The 17,614-nt window shown below is 44.0% G+C and overlaps 1 protein-coding gene across 2 annotated transcripts in view; it reads right to left on the reverse strand.

Moving 5' to 3' along the window:
• Nucleotides 1-17,614, reverse strand: part of MAP3K13 (mitogen-activated protein kinase kinase kinase 13) — a 75,588-nt gene that overhangs the window by 54,728 nt on the left and 3,246 nt on the right. For both annotated transcript variants that reach the window (XM_063166686.1, XM_063166684.1), the window contains exon 2: nt 12,063-12,177. The gene's annotated coding sequence lies outside the window, so the exon portion shown is untranslated. The remainder of the gene's footprint in view (nt 1-12,062; nt 12,178-17,614) is intronic.

A 17,614-nucleotide genomic window follows, 5' to 3' on the forward strand; every position in this document is an offset into this window, starting at 1 on the left:
AAAAAAAATAAAAAAATAAAATAAAATAAAATAAAATAAATAAAATAAAATAAATAAAATAAAAAAATGCAATAAAATAAAATAAAAAAAAAACAAAAATAAAATAAAATAAATAAAAAAATAAAATAAAATAAAATAAAATAAAATAAAATAAAATAAAATAAAATAAAATAAAATAAAATAAAATAAAATAAAATAAAATAAATAAAAGCACCAGGGAGATTCTCATAGCTGACACTACAGCCAGAGCTGCACAAGCCAGTCACACTCAGCTCCCTTCCTCTCTCTGCTTGGGGCAGCAGCCCCAGGGGTGAGCAGCACACAGAGAGGGAGCTCTGGAGTGCTCCCAACCCTCAATTTCACAGCTCTGCCAGTCCAGCACAGTGCAGGGGATAACAAGAGCTGCTGCACCACACCTGAGGAGGCAGCCAGGCTGCAGATCACTGATAAAAGGCACCATGCTGCCTGCTAAGAACACTGTGAAACTGGAGAACCACAGCAAGGAAGATGCATGTGGAAACAGAAGAAAATGGATCCCCAGAGCCCCAGGAGCAGAAAAGGACCCTCCTGGAACTGTTCCTCTTGCAAAAGTATCCCTACAAGGACTGGCTTTCTCCCTGTGCTCTTTCCCTAACAAATTTATCAGTAAAGATCATTCTTTCCCCATCACTTTCTTGAGTTATTCCCACCCCACTCAAAACAGTAAGCTCAAATTGGTTAGATAAACGCTGAAGAAAAGTTGCTAATAAGTGTTTTTTTCCTGCCTAAAATGCAAGAAGAGTCTGAAAAAGAAATTAATGCATTCCATGACCCCTGTGAGATCTCCAGTTCCATTCTTCTTCCCTTTCCTGCTCTTTGATTCACTTAGCTTGCCACCTGGTCACCATTATCTGCTTCTTTCCCCTTCACCATCAGAGAGAAGCCTATTTCCTCTCCCTACTTAAATCTCTCTCATCTCAAACTTCACTTTTTTCCCTGCATCTATATCCACTTGCTGAAATTCAGACAACTCCTCTGCTGCCTCCACCAGCATATCTAATCTTCCTTCCAGTCTGCAATCCTAGAGAGAAATGTGGTTTCACTAAAATCAAGCACAAAGGTTCAGTTAGACTCAGATTTTACCCCAGCAGCATAACTGTTTTATTGGAATTATGTCACTTATCCCAAAGCCAGCTATGCCCAAGAACTGCCTGGAAAGCTCAGAATGAGAGCAGGAAACCCTTTGGCTCAGTCTTCCTCACTCCAGTAGGAGAGGCTCATCCAGCTGCACACACTGACTGCTAAGGTAGGGAACAGTGCACAACAAATGCTGCTGAAATCTGTCCAGCCTCTGGAAAACCTCCACACTACAAGTGAAGGCTATCCAGGAGTACAGATTTCCTCTTTAAAAAGCACAAACAGATTTAAAAACATATACACTATAATTCTTATATTTTGCATTCACCTCAAGACCGGGAGGAAGTGACAGTGAGATATGACTCCAACAAGTAGTTTTCTGCTTGTGAAAAAAATTAGGAGGAAACAGAAACCCACAGCACAGCCCTGATTAACCTCCAAGGACACAACTACTCACTGCAGGTACAGACACATTAGAAGTCTCTTTTTCACTGCATTTAGCTGCTGAGGAAAACCTTGCCATGCCAGGACAGCACCCTGGACTCTTCCACACACACCTGACACAGGAAGGTATCACCTCTGATAAAGCAGGGCCTCAATTGTCACTGCAGGCTGCTCTGGATTTTCAGCTTCCCAAAAGCTGATGTCATGGCATTTCTCCTTGCAAAACAATGACCTTTGCAGGCCTCTGGAGAAAGAAGCTAAGTCCAACACTAAAAAGATACAGATGACAAGCAAAATGCTGGTGTGCACTGCTACTCAAATGACAGAAAGCATTGAACACTTACACATTATGATATGATTCCACTGTAACTGCAATCTCCTGTGACACAACCATGTCATTTTTCCTTCTGAGAAACTCACTCTGAATATACAAGGTAGATGGCAGAGTAGGGGAAGCAGCTCCATCTCTTACCAAACACTGCTGACCTCACCCTGGTTTGGTACCAAGGCTGCAGAAGGGAGAACACCCCAGGGAAGCAGCTCTAGGACAGACTCACAGAACAGCTCAGCAGACTCAGCCAGGCATGCTTTGTGCCAGGGAGGCTCCAGCCTTACCAGGACCAAGGTGACACAGCTACCCCCAAACCAGGACCTCTGCCTCAGAGCAAAGCACAGACACATCAAATAACCATAAAAAAAACCATCAAAACCTTCTTCCAGCCATCACCAGAGCTGCATTTTACATCTTGCTTCTCACTGGAGAGACAAAAGGAAATTTCCCTCACCTCCACTGACAGCAGCAGCTCCATCCCTCCAGGACAGAACCAGCTGTAAATATTGGCTGGAAATGTGCATTCCCACTGGGGACTGGCACCTGTCTGTAATTGCTGGCAGCAGGGGGACATGGGGAGTCTCTCTTGTGCCAAACAGCAGACAAAACAAACCAAAGGAAAAAATAATGCCACGTGCATACACTGCAATACATGAGCCTACACAGCACTGATGGGGCCACTGCATCTGTGTTCAGGCTGAAATGAAAACATTTTAGAACAGCTACACTAAACTAAACTACAAAAGCTGCTTGTAAGCAAAATGACTGAAAATATGCTGTGTCCTTTATGCTGTAGATCTAAGGCGAGGAAAGGCCACAAGGGTATGTGATGAGACCATCAGAGATGGATCACAGGCCTGCAGGCCTGGACATGGACAGTGGTCCTAGCAGAGATTTTTCCATGAGTATTAAAACACAGTTCATTCCATAAATACAATACATTCCTCAGCTTGCTAGAAATGCTTTTTTGACTGAGCACAGAAAAGAAAATACACACTGTGAGCAGAAGACCCAAGTTAATCAATGCTCTCTGTGTATGTGTAGTCCAGCCACATCAATACAGACTGTAAGAAATTTTTCTCCATTTTCCTCAACCAGAAAATGTTGAAGAGTTCATTTAAGTTTTTCATAAGGAATTCTTTACACAAGCTGATCAATAAACCAAGGTTTGGGAAAAGACAGACAACTATTAGAATTTTACTGTGGGACAGTATTTTCTACTCCTACCAGGTGTCTCTGTAAGCTGGGTTGCAAACCTGAAGGTCAAAGCTACATGCTGACATGGATTTGTTGACTGGCAACAGGAAAACCAAGAAAATAGTAAGAGGAACACACAGGAAGAAGGCCAAAAGACAACTCAGTACGTCTTGTGAAGACTAGACAAAAGTTTATGCAGGAGGAAATTTCTGTCTGGGATACAAATGTGAACTGTTCCCTGAGAAACAGCCCAGCTCACCTGCTGAGTACCTGCCAGCCGTTCTGTAGGAACACAGGATGAATTTATAACCTGGTAATTTAAGGCTGAAGAGGTGGAGAGCAGTAGCAGGTGGCCTTTGATATCAAGGTCTTTGCTATTGCAGCTTCAGTACCTTCTCCTGCTCCAGGCAATCACTTGATCTCACACGATTCCCAGAAAGACCAAATTCTACTTAAGAGGCTGCAACAAAGCTCAGGAAACATTTTCTCTCTAAAGACATCTTGGGAAACTGAAGCAATCAGAATGATGAGGCTTTTTGCTCCTGCCAAGTGCCTGAGGTAACAAAGGTAATCAAAATAAAGGCACAAAATAAGATTCTGACTGTAGCTGGTCAGTGTCTAATAGAGGGATGATATTTCGGGGTCGGATTTTGTGAATATAATCATCTGAGAAGACAAGAAGAGCAATTTCCTTTAGCACATGAGAGGAGCTTGCAGAGAAGAAAAGAACACCTAATGGTCCCTTCTGCCTCCCCTCTGGGTTTGCCTTTCCTCTGTAACAAACAGCTTGATCAAACTTTTTCCTTCCCATGTGCTCCATGGGAGGGAGGCACTGCACACACAGACTTGTTGCTCTCAGTTATTTAAAAGTAAATGTGTTGTACAGATAATGAATCTCAGCTACACAGGAGCATATGCATTTTAACCTGAAAACCACAGAAACTAACCCTGGTGTTGCAAAATGCCAACCAGGGAGACTAAGAGAAGGGACTGTATTTTTAGCCAAGTGAGAGAAGAGTTTCTGCTGCTGCAGACACATCAGGAGTTCAGCATGGGCAGAAGTATGTTCTCTAGGCCCTGCAGTACCTCCTGGAAGCCTGAACACACTGGTCCATCCTCTTGTGGTCACCCCAGAGACAGAACAATCAAATGACCTGCTCAGGAGTATTGCATTCAACACTCCCTTGGCCAAGGGAACAATGGAATGAGGTATGGAGGGTTCTGAAGCCAGACTGCTGATAGGAGAATAAAGATAAAGCACTATCAGAAATTAGTCCTGAAGATCATTCCTCAAGCACAATGCTGAGTTAGCTCCTTGCAAGAGCAGAGCAGAACATCTTCTCCTTTAGCAAGGAGCTATTTTTTTCTCATAGGTCCCTTATTGATGGTCCCCTTGGACTAGAAGACTATCAGCCAGAAAAATATAAATGTTCCTGGTTGTGGCTCCTGGGCACACAGCCTGCACAGCTGCACGTGGGACTGTCAGCTAACACCACAACACCTTCTCATTCCTCCCAGCTGTCTTGTTACCCTTGCACTTCCAAAAGAGACTAGAAATTCTGTTTCCTGAGTAGTTCCAGTGAACCAGCATGGGGTGCTGCAGAGAGAAAGTTAAAGATTCCTCTCACACAATCCCTGTCAAGGTCCTGGTCCTTCAATATGCTGCTCAGAAATGTTACTTCTACTGCAGTGTCACAGTCCAACACCTCAAGACATGACAGGAGAAAAACGCACCTTAGGAAAAGGTGGGAAAGGTACATTTAAAAAGTACTTGATGCCATTCCTCCAAACATTTAAGTATGAGCTAGACAATGAAGGTGGTTTACTGTGCCCTCCCTGCTTCCAGCACCAGGGAAGCAAAGCCATGGGATGAGGGTCAAACTCCTGCATGGCCAGTGTAGCACTGTTTGGTGGGACTTGGTTGGAGAGAAATTACTCAAAATGGCTCAAACATCAGGTCTGAAAGCAGAGAAAAAGCCTCTCCTGACAAACAGGCAGGTCAAAGAAAATCCCATATTCCTTTGACCTCTATGTCTCACTGCAAATATTCATCTAGCCTGAAATTTTTTTTAAAAAAAGCACCAAAAAGAATGAAAATCATTCCTAATGCACTTACATGCAACATTAGTCTATTTTCACTGGTAACTGCTACTCACCCTTCTTCCATTCCAAATTCTGTTACTCTCCTCTCAAACCACCAAGACTGAGAGCTGACATGTCCCTCACCCTCTCTTCCCCTCTTGTTGAAACCTTATTTCCACTGCTCTAATAGTTCTTGACTTAACTGGGACAAGGAAAATTATTCTGGGCTTCTCTGTCCTAGCAGTTAGTCTATTCTCTATTAACCATCCAGAGAACTGCAAAATCATACTGAAGCCCCAGGCAAGCATTCTAATGCTTCCTTAAACTCCTGCTTTAATCAAATTGCCCATTTTTACTGGACACATCTCCAGCCATATACACACACACATATATATATGTAAAAATTCATATATATGAACTTGTTGTATAAAAATCCTTCAGTGCTAAGACAATTCAGAAAAACTCATTTAACAGCATTCATTCCAAGGTCTCACAATAAGTTAAATTTCTATCCAACCTTACAACAGAGCTACTCCTTATGCAAGATGGATTTTTTGCCCAAGCATTTATCACACTTAAGAACAGAAACTTCAGTAAATATTACACATAAATGAAATGTATAATTGCACCCACTAGCTTAGGCATGGAGCTAAAAGGCCTGGCTTTTAAAAGCTGGCTACACAATGGCTCCCTTGGCCTGTTTCAATCTAAACTATCACATTCAGCCACTCAAGCCAAAGAAGAGAAATTTTTAGGTGCACTCATCTCAAACTCTGACCTTTACTCTGTATCACCTGATGTCCAATACTGGCACCATTAATTTCCTTAAGGGAAGCAAATTCACTTCTGCACAACCCCATTTTTCACAGCAATGTAATTACAAACTTGCTTTGGCTGATGGCAGCAGCAGTTTTTGAACAACACCAAGTGCACCTCTGAAGGGATGAGCTCTTTTCAGAGTAAAGCAAAATGCAAACTGCAGTGACCTACACCTTACTCCATTACAGAGCTGTGCCATTTCTGGGGGGGAAACAGCAAAGGGAAATTTTCTGTACTGTACCAGGAGAAAGCAAATAATTTCATTTTTTCAGATGGCACTTCCCAAAAACTGCCAATCATTTTAACTGCAAGAGACAGCACACTACATAAATGTAGGATGACTTTCTAGAGACATGCATCCAGAAAAGCCTTGGAGACACATAACCTGTTTGGAAACTCTTCTATCAGGAGAAAATCAGGGCTGATTTCCATTTCCTGCTGTCTGTGCCTGAGAGAAGCAAGCACAGTTTGAGTTCACCACCAAGTTCTCTGTCCAGTTTCCCAGTGAACATTCTCCCATCCGTGAGCAAGGCATTAAGCACCAGGTCATTGTGCAGCCTCCACTCTGCCCATGCTGGGGCTGGAAACAGAGAGGGCTGGCTGAGAGCTGGTATCAGCACAGGGCAGAGCAAATAAAGATACCAGTGTAATCACCTCTGAGATAAGGCAGCCAGTGCAAGCACAGCTGTCCACAAAATACACAGCAGAGAGGCAGGAATACAAAGTGTGAGCAGGAGCTCTGTTAGACCTGAAATTACCAGGGCTGAGATACAACATCCTCTGCTACTGTTTCAACATTCTGCCAAGCAAACATGAAGTTCTCCCCTTCTTACCTTCCCTCTCAGGACAGAGCACAACAATTTAAGAGAACACAGCTCCATTTTTCAAGTACAACAGAAAAATACAAAGCAGCAGCACACAATCAGGTTTTGGGTGGTAAACTATGCATACTCTTTCCCCTCCTAAGTTACAGCTGTAATGGAGAATGCCAGGAGACAAGGGGGAATGGTTTTAAACTCAAAGATGAGAGATTTAGATTGGATGTTAGGAAGAAATCCTTCCCTGTGAGGGTGAGGAGGCCCTGGCCCAGGTTGTCCCATCCCTGGAAGTGTCCAAGGCCAGGATGGACAAGGCTTGGAGCAACCTGAGATAGTGGAAGGAGTCCCTGTCCATGCCAGGGGGTGGACTGAGATGATTTTCTAAGTCCCTTCCAACCCAAACCATTGTGGAATTCTATGAAACCATCCAGTTATTACGAGTCCTTTTTCTGCTCCATGCCATGTACCAGTGGCAGAGCCCCTGATTTCAGCCAGCCCTGCCCAGCCTCCACCCAGGGATGCTCTGGCAGCAGCAGCAATGCCAGGAGCAAGGCAGGACAGAGGTGTATGGTACCCACTGACAGCCAGCACCTCAAACCTCTGCCACAGGGCACTTCACAAAGCCCTGAAGGTGGATGGAACAGCAGCTGAGATTGCCTGCACTTGCCTTCATAGGCTGGGACCTTAACTGGAGCACACTAGAGTGCATTAGTAACAATTCTAGAAGAAAACAATACTGACTTCATTTACTTTTACAAAGCCTTTGCCCTCATCTTGGCTGACCGCAAGTGTCAAAGAAAGGTCAAAATAGCCTAATTTTCTTCTGCACTGGACAAAAAGGCATGAAGAACAGACAGCAAATTCAGCTTCCTTCATTTGCACTGGAGCTTAAGGAAGGAGAGAAGGAATTTATTATAATCAAATTGACCCCAGCATAAACTGGTTGCTTTTATCATTGTTGTGTAAACCAAAAGAGAGATAATCAGAGATTAAAGAAATTAAAAAAGATGCATCACTTCAAAGACAGTGGTTAGAATTTCAGTGCAAAAAAAATGTGGTAACAGACATCAGAATACAAAAAACTGAGCAGCTTTCTAAACACAGCTACTCCAAAATAGCAGGATATGGAACCAGAGAATGGAGACCAAGCCCAGTGGTTAATGAATTAAATAAAAGTGGATTGTGGTCCTTATCAGTAATGCTGAATTCTCCTTTACTTGGAAGCACTGAGCAAACATTATTTTAACAGAAATGTAATTCTGCTTCAAGATGGCAAGTGCAATGTGCTTGAGAAACAATATAATCTTATTTGATAAAGGAACCTGCAGACAAGCAATGTTACCTGGCAAATTTACAGTTTCTTTATTGCTGCACCTGTAACTATTAATCAGTATCCAAAAGTTACACATGACCAGAACATAATCCAACATTTTAAATGCATCCACACAATATTTAAATGTAGGAAAAATATATCTTGAAAAGAGAATTGTTTTACTCAGGCAGCTAGAAAAACCACCATGGGAAGCTGAAACAATGGCTCCTTTTCCCTCCAATGTGATTACAGGTTTTTACAGTTTATTCCCTCCATTAAATGCCAGACTAAAGTTCTCTGCTTAGCAAAAATTATTTTCTTAACAGCAGATCTTAATAAAAGAAAGATGTGCAGTGGTTTCAGTCTTGACACTTTCTAACTAAACAGGGCTGCAGACATCTCCTGGCACAGAAAGGTCCCAGACCAGGAATTCCTGAAGTTCTGTTCAGGGCAAGTTAATTACAGTGCAGTGGGCAAACAGCTCACCCCAGGCTGATGCTGACTGTACACTGTGCCATTAAGGGAATCCATCAGGCCACAGTGGTGATATTTCACATCCAGTTAAAGCAAAACAAATGGTTCCCAGCACAGCAGCTGAAACATCCCAGAAAGGCCACGTACATCCAGCAGCCAGGCTGTCAAATCCACTGCTGTAACACTGGCTCTGAACTCAGTGTGGGGATGAATCTTATGGGTCTTCCTATGGGAAGCTGGGTGTGTCTCAGGCTGCTCACACTGCTTGTGCCACAGCTCAGCAGCACCTACTGGGCTTGCAGTTTGTAACATGGCACCTTGGGATCCCCAGGAAAGAGAGGGAACCACACCATGAGCTGGATTTATTTTGGAGTCTTTGGAGGTGGCTGGGAGGGCTTCCCTTGGCAGAAGGGAATAAGCAAAGCCCTGAAGGAAGCATCAGTAAAATAAAGATGTAAATAGAAGTTGATGCAGCTCTGTCTCACAGCTCTGACCTCCAATGGCCTGGTCAGCTCCGCCAGAACAGTCTCAGCCATGCAGCACTGGAAACATCCTCTCTCTCAGAGAAAATAAGGATGGTAACTGATTATGGCTGGGCAGCATCATCCAGTTCTTGCCCCAGGTTCAAACTGTCCATATTCTGTCAAGATGCAGGTTAAACTGTTGGCATATTTTTGTCCTAATGAGACAAGAATTTCATCCACAAACACCAAGGCATTTTCAAATCCCATAAGGCCATTAGTGATGACATACTGGGGCAGACAGGCAAGGAGAGATCCTCCCAGGGACCTCTACACCTATTCAAGGTTTTATAGTTAGGATAGAAGCCTGATACAGTCAAATCTCCACATGAAAAACAGACACAAATCCAGGCTCCAGACAAAACCCAGGGGTTATCCAATATCAGAAAGTGTGCACACTGCAAGTCACTCTCATGGTGCATGGGCCAGTGGATAACAGGCCCTTGTCCCTTGCTAGTAGAGCTTCCCAGTGAGCACAAACACTTGAAGCACCCTGTCCCCACAGAAGCTGCAAATCTCCTCCAGGAGATGCACCATGTCATCATATGTTACCCAGAGAGGCTGTGGCTTCCACACCCCTGGAATTGTTCAAGGTCAGGCTGGATAGGGCCCTGAGCAACCTGATCTAGTGATTGAGCTTTAAGGTCCCTTCCAACACAAACCATTTCATGGTTCTGGGATTCTACAATCATCCTGCAGCAGCTGCTGGAGAAGCACAGCTCCCAGAGCTGCAGCCCTCCCTGCAGCAGCCCAGCAGGAACAAACTGCTGAAGGCTCCAGGGACAGCTCTGAACACTGTGTGCTCCAGTGCCCCCCTGGGATGCACCTCCTTCCCATGCCCTGTCCTGCAGGAGGGATGGAGCCAGAGCAGGCACCACATCCAGCCCACAGTCCACCTGGCAAGGTGCCTCTGACCAAGAGCCAGGAACCAGAACTGTTTTACTGGAAATATCTCCAAGTATTTCCCAGCTACTGTTGAAAATCCCTCCATGAAGAAGGCTGGAACAGCTCCTGGCTGCAGTGCAGGTGCCTCTCCCCAGCTGCACACCGTGAGAAGTCCCTGTGCTGACAAAATCTGCTGGGGTTGTGATAGCAGCGAAGAAAACAGCCAGTAAACAACACACAAGAAATAAGAACAAGTACTCAGAGCAGGAATACCAGCACAGCCTGGTATTTGCTTAGTGACTCATCCAGAGGAGGATCTGTCCCTTTAGGCTTCTGGCCAGCATGAGAACAGGTAATAGGAGAGTGTATGAAATCACTGGAGCTCAGCTCCTCCTGACCTCTGAGAACAAAGAAGCCTTAGAACAGCAAAAAATATCCTCTTTTCACTCTTCACTCTGTTGCACAATCTTTCTCCACAGAGTAAAGTTGCACCTTTTACAGATTGGGAAAGGAGAAAGCAAGAGGCAGAGGAAGGATTTCTGCTCCTCCACACAACAGCAAAACACAGACTACACCAGAAAAGTATTTCCCAGTGAGATCCCCCCAGCTTTACAGGGTTTTTGGCAAAAGGTTCACAGATAACATCTGAAGAGGACACTTGGAAAACACAGGCACTTAGGAAATACAAGAAAGCTTTCAGAGCTCAATCACACCTTTTGCTTTGGGGCTTTCAGGTTTCCATCCTTTTATGCAGAACTGTGCAGATCATTCCAGACACCAAAGAGCACCAATGAATGTGAACAGTATTTTTCTTTCCAGCTACAAGACTTTTCTTCCTCAACAAGTAAAATCCCTGACACTGCATCCTCTTGTACCTGTCAAGTCCTACATTCCTGAGAGGCTCTCCTGCTACCAAGTATACAAATGTTCAAGGAACTCACATGGCTAATGAGCTTCAAATCTACAAAAGCACATGAAGAGTTCACTCTAGGCTGAACTTCTACTGGGATTTTTACCTCACATGGAAAAGCATTTATGTACAAAAGGCCTGTGACACCAGTGCTGAACATTTTCAAGGAATTTCTGTGCAGGCAGAATGACAACTGACAACCACGTATTTCTCACCCTTTACACCCCACTACTGTCTTTGAGTTCAGAGCTGCTGGTTGGCTCGTGACAAAAAACAAAAAAAAAAAAATATTAACAAAGCAGCCATCAGAAAGGCAAATTTATTAGCCTGATTTAAAAAAATTAAAATTAATGCTGCTAAGTGGGCAAACTTAGACCTACATAACTCATGGCTTCTTTTTATATATTATTTATTAAAATGAGACTACAGTCTAAACCAAGATATTTTAAATCTTAACTGTCTCAGAAATGCTGGTTTTATTTCAATGTTGAGTGCAGGACTTATGTAACATTTCCCATTTTGATTTCTGTTACTAAAGGATTTTAAAACAAAACTGTATGGTCACTGCCTACAGCCCTAAGGGGGTGAGTACAAAAATAACATAAAAGATATCACAAACTCTACAAAATACAATTCTGATTTAATTTCATTCAAGCATTATGTTCTTTACTTTGGGGAAATTACTTTATCATCTTTGATAGCAAGCACTCTCCTTCAGCTCTTCTGAACACTGAAAATATCATTTGAGGTACAACTGGAACAAGACTTGAAAATGCCTTATGTAATTTAATATCCTTGCCAAACTAAACCAAAGTTTGTCTTACAAGCTTCACTTTCTCATGCTGCAAATAAAACACCTACATTTTCTCCACTCACCAGAAAACATCCGTGTTCCCAGTGGCTCACCTCTTTCACTAAGCACTCCAGCTTTTTCAAAGGCTTCTGAATCAATGGTAATTCATTAGTGGAAAATATTCCCTGCTTCCTCCCTGTTTCTCCTGGTGATAAAATACACATTTTCACAAGCAAGTTTCCATGGGTTGTGCCAGCCCAGAGAGGCAGTGTCAGGCCAAGCTGGAATGAGGGTGGATCTGCCTTTGGTCAAGGCCCAAGACATCAAGCAGCTCATCTGTCACATACAAAACCTACTCACCTTCAGGACATGTTATTTTCCAGTAGCAAAGTGTGAAAAGGCTCATTTCGGAAGATGTAATGGTCCATCAGTTTTTGTCCTTAACTCTCTTTGCTGTTCCTCCCAAAATGGTGTTCTGGAGATATAAAAAGAACTTCAACTTAAAATACAGCTCAGATAAACACTACATTTTTCCTGCTTTTTACCAAGCCTACTGAAAGGTCACCTGAAACCCATCTGATGATCCAGTCACTGAATTACTGCTGTCTTATCTTAAAGGAGGCTGCAAGGAATTATTTCCTCACCCTTGCCACCCTCACAGCTTGCACATCTACCATCCACAGTAGCATGCTGAGAATTCATCCTGAAGACTGGGAACAGGCAAGGGACTTATTTAAAGTCATGCTGGTGCCAGAACTGAGAATTACACTGTGTTATCAGAAGTCCCTTTTCAGCTTGCCTGCTACATTTGACATACTGACATATATTTACTACACTCAGGTTTTTCTCCAAAGCATAAACACTGAACTGTTCTGCTGAGTTTTGCTACAATTCCCTCAATAACAGATTACCTTCCTTCTCCTCACCACAGACATTTGGGAATAACTGTGCAGCATAAGCAATGCACTCCTTACCCTGCTTGGGACTAGAAGGAGTTGGACATATGTTTGCAAAATTAGGCTGAAAAGGCAAAGCAAAAGCACTGGGAGTGTAAATGAGTAAATGTCAAGTTAGAAGCAATTTCCCTGGCAGTCCCATTTCACAGCCAAAATAATTAGATCGCTAGCAAGAAACATCCCAAGTAGCTAAATGGTGTGTTATGAGATTAACCAAGGTCACTTCTCTTACATCCAGCTTTCTAAAAAGATGCCTCCCCCAAAAACTTAACCCTAGGGCTCCATCCAAATTAAAAATTCACTGTTGATGTACATCAGTACAAACCAAATCAAAGTACTCCAGAGCCTGCCAAGTGCTGACTGCCCAAGGAAAGGCCACATGCGTTCTAAGTGAGAGAAATCTCCATTTGAGAGCCACCTAAACTCTGAGACTGCTGCTGCTGCTGGGTGTTCAGAGATAACTGCCAACTCATTAAAATCCCACATTAGAAGTTTATTAAATATGCAAACATTAATGGAATTGGACTAGCAGCTACTTAGGCAGATAAAATTTCAGCGTGGCGCATCCCGCAGTTCCCGTTATCAATGCTGTTCCTTTTGGAAGCATCTGTCAGAGTCACAAAGTTGCTCAGGGCACTGAAACCCTTCAGCTCTTTCAGATTACTCAGGTCACCCTCTGAATGTTCCCCCTAGCCTAGAAAGGACTTCTGCTTCCCAATAATTACAGCTCAGTATCTACTGTCCATTTCCACTTTCACACATCACCGCTGGAGATGCAAAGTATCCCCAAGGGTTTTTCTCCTTTTGGGAACATCAGCAGGACAAGTCCCACAGCTCTTTGCAAGCTCACAGGTACAGAGGTTTGACACATATCCCAAACTCACAGTCCTTGTCAACTTGCTGCTGGAAGAACTACAAAGGGAAGAGCAGAATCATACAGACAACAGGGATTAAAGAGAAGTGCTTAAAAAGCTGCTCTCCTGAACTCCAGGTGACTCCACACATGCAGGTGTGTGCAGAGCTCTGCCTGGAGCTCCTTCTTTCAGCTCTCTCCCACACAAGCATCAGTCCCTCACACCACTCTCAGCACATTTTGCTCCACAAAATGCAGTTTCATTCCTGGGTTACTCTGCAAAGTCCCAGTGCCTGGTGAGTGTGTCAACAAACCTCCAAGGTTTTGCTGTAGAGTGACATCAGACTTGGAATGGTTCTTCACTAATGCTATCAGTATAATCTGAGTTAGCCTGAGAGAAAGGAGGACAAGAAGTATCACTCATCACACAGAGAATAAACAAGCCCCTAAGAATCCCTAATGCACCTCCAGGTGACTGGCAATAGCCTTGCTCTCTCAGTGGCTTCAAAGAATGTCTGGAAGATTTAATCCTCTAATTATGGAAAAATAAGTGTGGTCTGGCACCACCTTCTTGGAGATGTGAGGTTTCTGCAAAAAGAAGGAAATGAAATCTTGGGGAACAACCTTGGGAAAAGCATGATTTATAGGGGAAGAAGAAAAATTAAGGAGTATGAAGTGACCTCTAAAGAAAACACTGAGCTCAAAGAGGCTGAGCAGGTTCTTTACCACCACCTTTCCTGGTTCCAGTCACAGCCCGGAGAAGTGAGGGCTCTTATAATTGTCAACAACCTCCCAGAACCAGCACATGGGATGCAACACTGAAGTTTGTGTTTCCTTCAGCCCTGCAACCATATGGGCCTCTCAAAATAGAAGGTTCAAGGATGTCTTGGCCAAGAGGGATCAACAAAATCCCCCATCCATCACCTGATGCAACACCAGGCATCACATGTTGCAGAACCTTGAGCAGCAGCCAGTTTGAGGTCAGGCACACAATAGCCTCCCACTCCATGAACCAGGAAGCCAGGGCTTAGGTTTAGATTTTTTAAAGGAGAACTTAATTATTTGGGAAATTAAGATAAAGAAGGGACTTCAAGGTAGTCTGGGTTCTGAAAAGGGTCCTGACTAAATCTCATATGGATTCTGGGGACTGATCTTTGCTGCTTCAGTGTGTTCAGAAAGACAGAAAAGCAGCCAGCTCACAGCTGGCCCCAAGGTCAGCTATTCCCTGACATAGCAAAGGAAAACCCACACAAATCCTTTTATCTCTCAAGAGAGATCATGATGACTTTCTGTTGCAGATGGTACATTCTGGCCCTAGACACAGGGAGAAATGACTGTGCAAACATTCCCTAAGGCTCTGAGCACTAGGAGGCTTCTACACAGGTATGTGCTGTGTCAGCTGCCCACTTGGTCAGTCCACTGAGCTCCTCAACTTGACTGCACTACACAGAGCACATCAACAGTTTGGATTATCTCTGCCCAGAGAGCTCCTGCCTGCAGGAACATGCAATGGATGACAGAACACAAAAATCATACTTGTAGCTTACAGGCAGCACCCTTGCTCTGCCCACCAGGCTGCAGGAGGAACCTTCAGCCATGAGAACACACTAAATCAGTTAACCAGCAGCAGTGTTTCCTTCCAGGACAGACAGACAAACACATTGAAAGTACAAGACACTGTGCCTTCGGGAATGTAAATAACCCATTAAAGAAGAGCTCTGTTTGTAAAAGAACCAGGGAGGCCACAGTGCTCTGTGCCAGGTATGTGACACACTGACCTGTCCCCAGGGGCAGGAGCCATTCCAGCACCCACTAAACATTCTTACTCCCAAAGTGTGTTTCACCCATTGCTGAGCTTTAGTGCCCAGGCTGTAAGGAAAACAGGTAGAAAACAAATGATTCTGTGAAAACTCAGCCATCCATCTGCCACCTGCTGAGGTCCATGGCACCACCAGCATGAGAGCCCAGCATTGTTTCCTCCATCATCATGGAGGTGTCAGCAGCAGTACTGGGTACACAGCATCAGTGGGAAACTCCTCTCACTCCTCTTTGAGGGATACCTGAGGAGCCCAGACACAGGGAAGGATAACATTGCAAGGAAATTTCATCCCCCTTAGCACTGAGCCATCCTGCCACAGGCCAGAGGTCACAACTGTAGTGGCACCAGCTAGGAGTGACAATGGAACCTCACAAGACAGGCTGGCACACAGATCCAGAGGATGCTGGGGACAATGCCCTCTATCCATGAGTTGTAGGGCAGATCTGTTGAGCTAAGATAGAAGCAACCAAAACTCACAAGTGTCTGAAATGTGGACAAGGTGTTTCCTGGCAACAGCAACAAGCCAATGGAGTAAAATGAAAGTGAAATGAATGTTTTCTCAGCACCTTGCTGTCGGGTGACCTCGCTAGCACCCTTCTGCAGGAGACAGGATCCTCTGTGACAGCACCACCAGCAGCAGCTGACCCAGCACAGTGACCAAAGCTGACACTGCTGCACTCCCCTCTGCTCAGCTCCAAGGTTGGATTCCTGACCACCTTCCCCCCAAGGAAACTCCAAAAATAGCCTCTGCTCACTCAAGGGAGGCCATGCCTGAATAACCCAGAGGCAGGGCCTTTGTTCACAGCCCACACCACTGCAGCTCCCTGCTCTGGAGGTGGATGAGAGGAGAAATGTAGGCCACACATGCAGAGAGAAAGAGACATGCAGAGTTCAGAGATGCCAGAGATCCCACTGGCAGAGTCAGCAATGAATGCCCATTAAAACAGCCTGCAAGTGCTGGGGTACAGCTCAACACGAGCCAGGCAGGCTAAGGGCATAACACACCTCATCAGAAAGCTAAAAACCTGTGGGATATTTCCCCCACTAAACCGCCTGATGAATCATTAAAGAATATCTTTGTGATGTAACTATTCAGACTTACACAAAGAAGCCTTGTAATTAGCTCTCAAAGTAATCCTCTGGCCACCATCTGGAGCTCAGCCTAAACCTTGACCTCAGTCCCAGCAGACAGGCACACATCCGTGACACACACCTGACACTGAGTCACACTGCTGCCCTGCATTCACTAAGTGCACCAACTTGACAGGAATGCTAAAATCTTGAGCCACTTTTTGCTCTACAGGTTCTTCAGTTCACACCCATCACACTTAAGGAAATAGTTTCAAGCATATAAAGTTAAAAAGCAAGAGTCATCAATCCAATCCTGCATCTAAAACAAAATGTTTCCCCCATCGAAACCTCAGTTTATAGTAAACAAAGCTGACACACAACATACCCAACCTTCTTCCAATAACACAGGAGGAAAATCTTCCTAGAAGCAGATTCTGACAGAAAACAGACTTACCACAGATATAAAATAACTTATTCCCCCAGGTATAGACAGCTCAAAATATTTTACTATTAAAGGATGGCAAAATTCTTTCACCTAAAGCACCATAAATGACTGGATGTTCTTTTTTTGCTAAAACCTTTTGATTAGTTTGAAATCCCTATTCCCCACAAGCAAATAAAATCTAAGATGGCTACCACCTCTTCTAAAGCCTCTTAGCTAGAGAAAAATTAGTTTTCTTTAATAGACAGCTCTGTGTTGCTTTTTGAGCTCCCCACAGCAAAGCAGTCAAGAACGATACATGCCACATCACCAAGAACAAAATTTATCTTGTCAGTCCCAGAGGAATTCTATTTCCAATGAAGTTCAGCAAGCAGATTTTAGACTTTTGTGAAAAAGTCCACAAGACAAGGAAAGATGGATGGAGCAGTGGAAGTGCTGAAACAGTTATTGCTTAGTTCATATCTGAGAGCAAATCTCTGCAAGAATGAGAAATGTTTATTTTTTCTAGGGATCACGTGTCCATAAAGCACAAAGAGCCTTCTGTAGTAGGAGCCATGGTCCCAGAGCAGAGACCTCCTACCAGCTGGGCTCCTGGCACACACAATTCCCTCCAGCTCCAGGGATGGTGAAATACAAATAAGAGCAAGACTGGAACAGACCACCACGTGTGGAACCACCAGGAGACCCCAAATTCTCATCATTTCACCACACAGAGACACACTGGGGCTGCCACCACCGCCAGGTACAAACATGGTTGTCCCCCTCACACCA

This window comes from Melospiza melodia, chromosome 12, assembly GCF_035770615.1.
Source record: "Melospiza melodia melodia isolate bMelMel2 chromosome 12, bMelMel2.pri, whole genome shotgun sequence".
NCBI classification, from domain to species: domain Eukaryota; kingdom Metazoa; phylum Chordata; class Aves; order Passeriformes; family Passerellidae; genus Melospiza; species Melospiza melodia.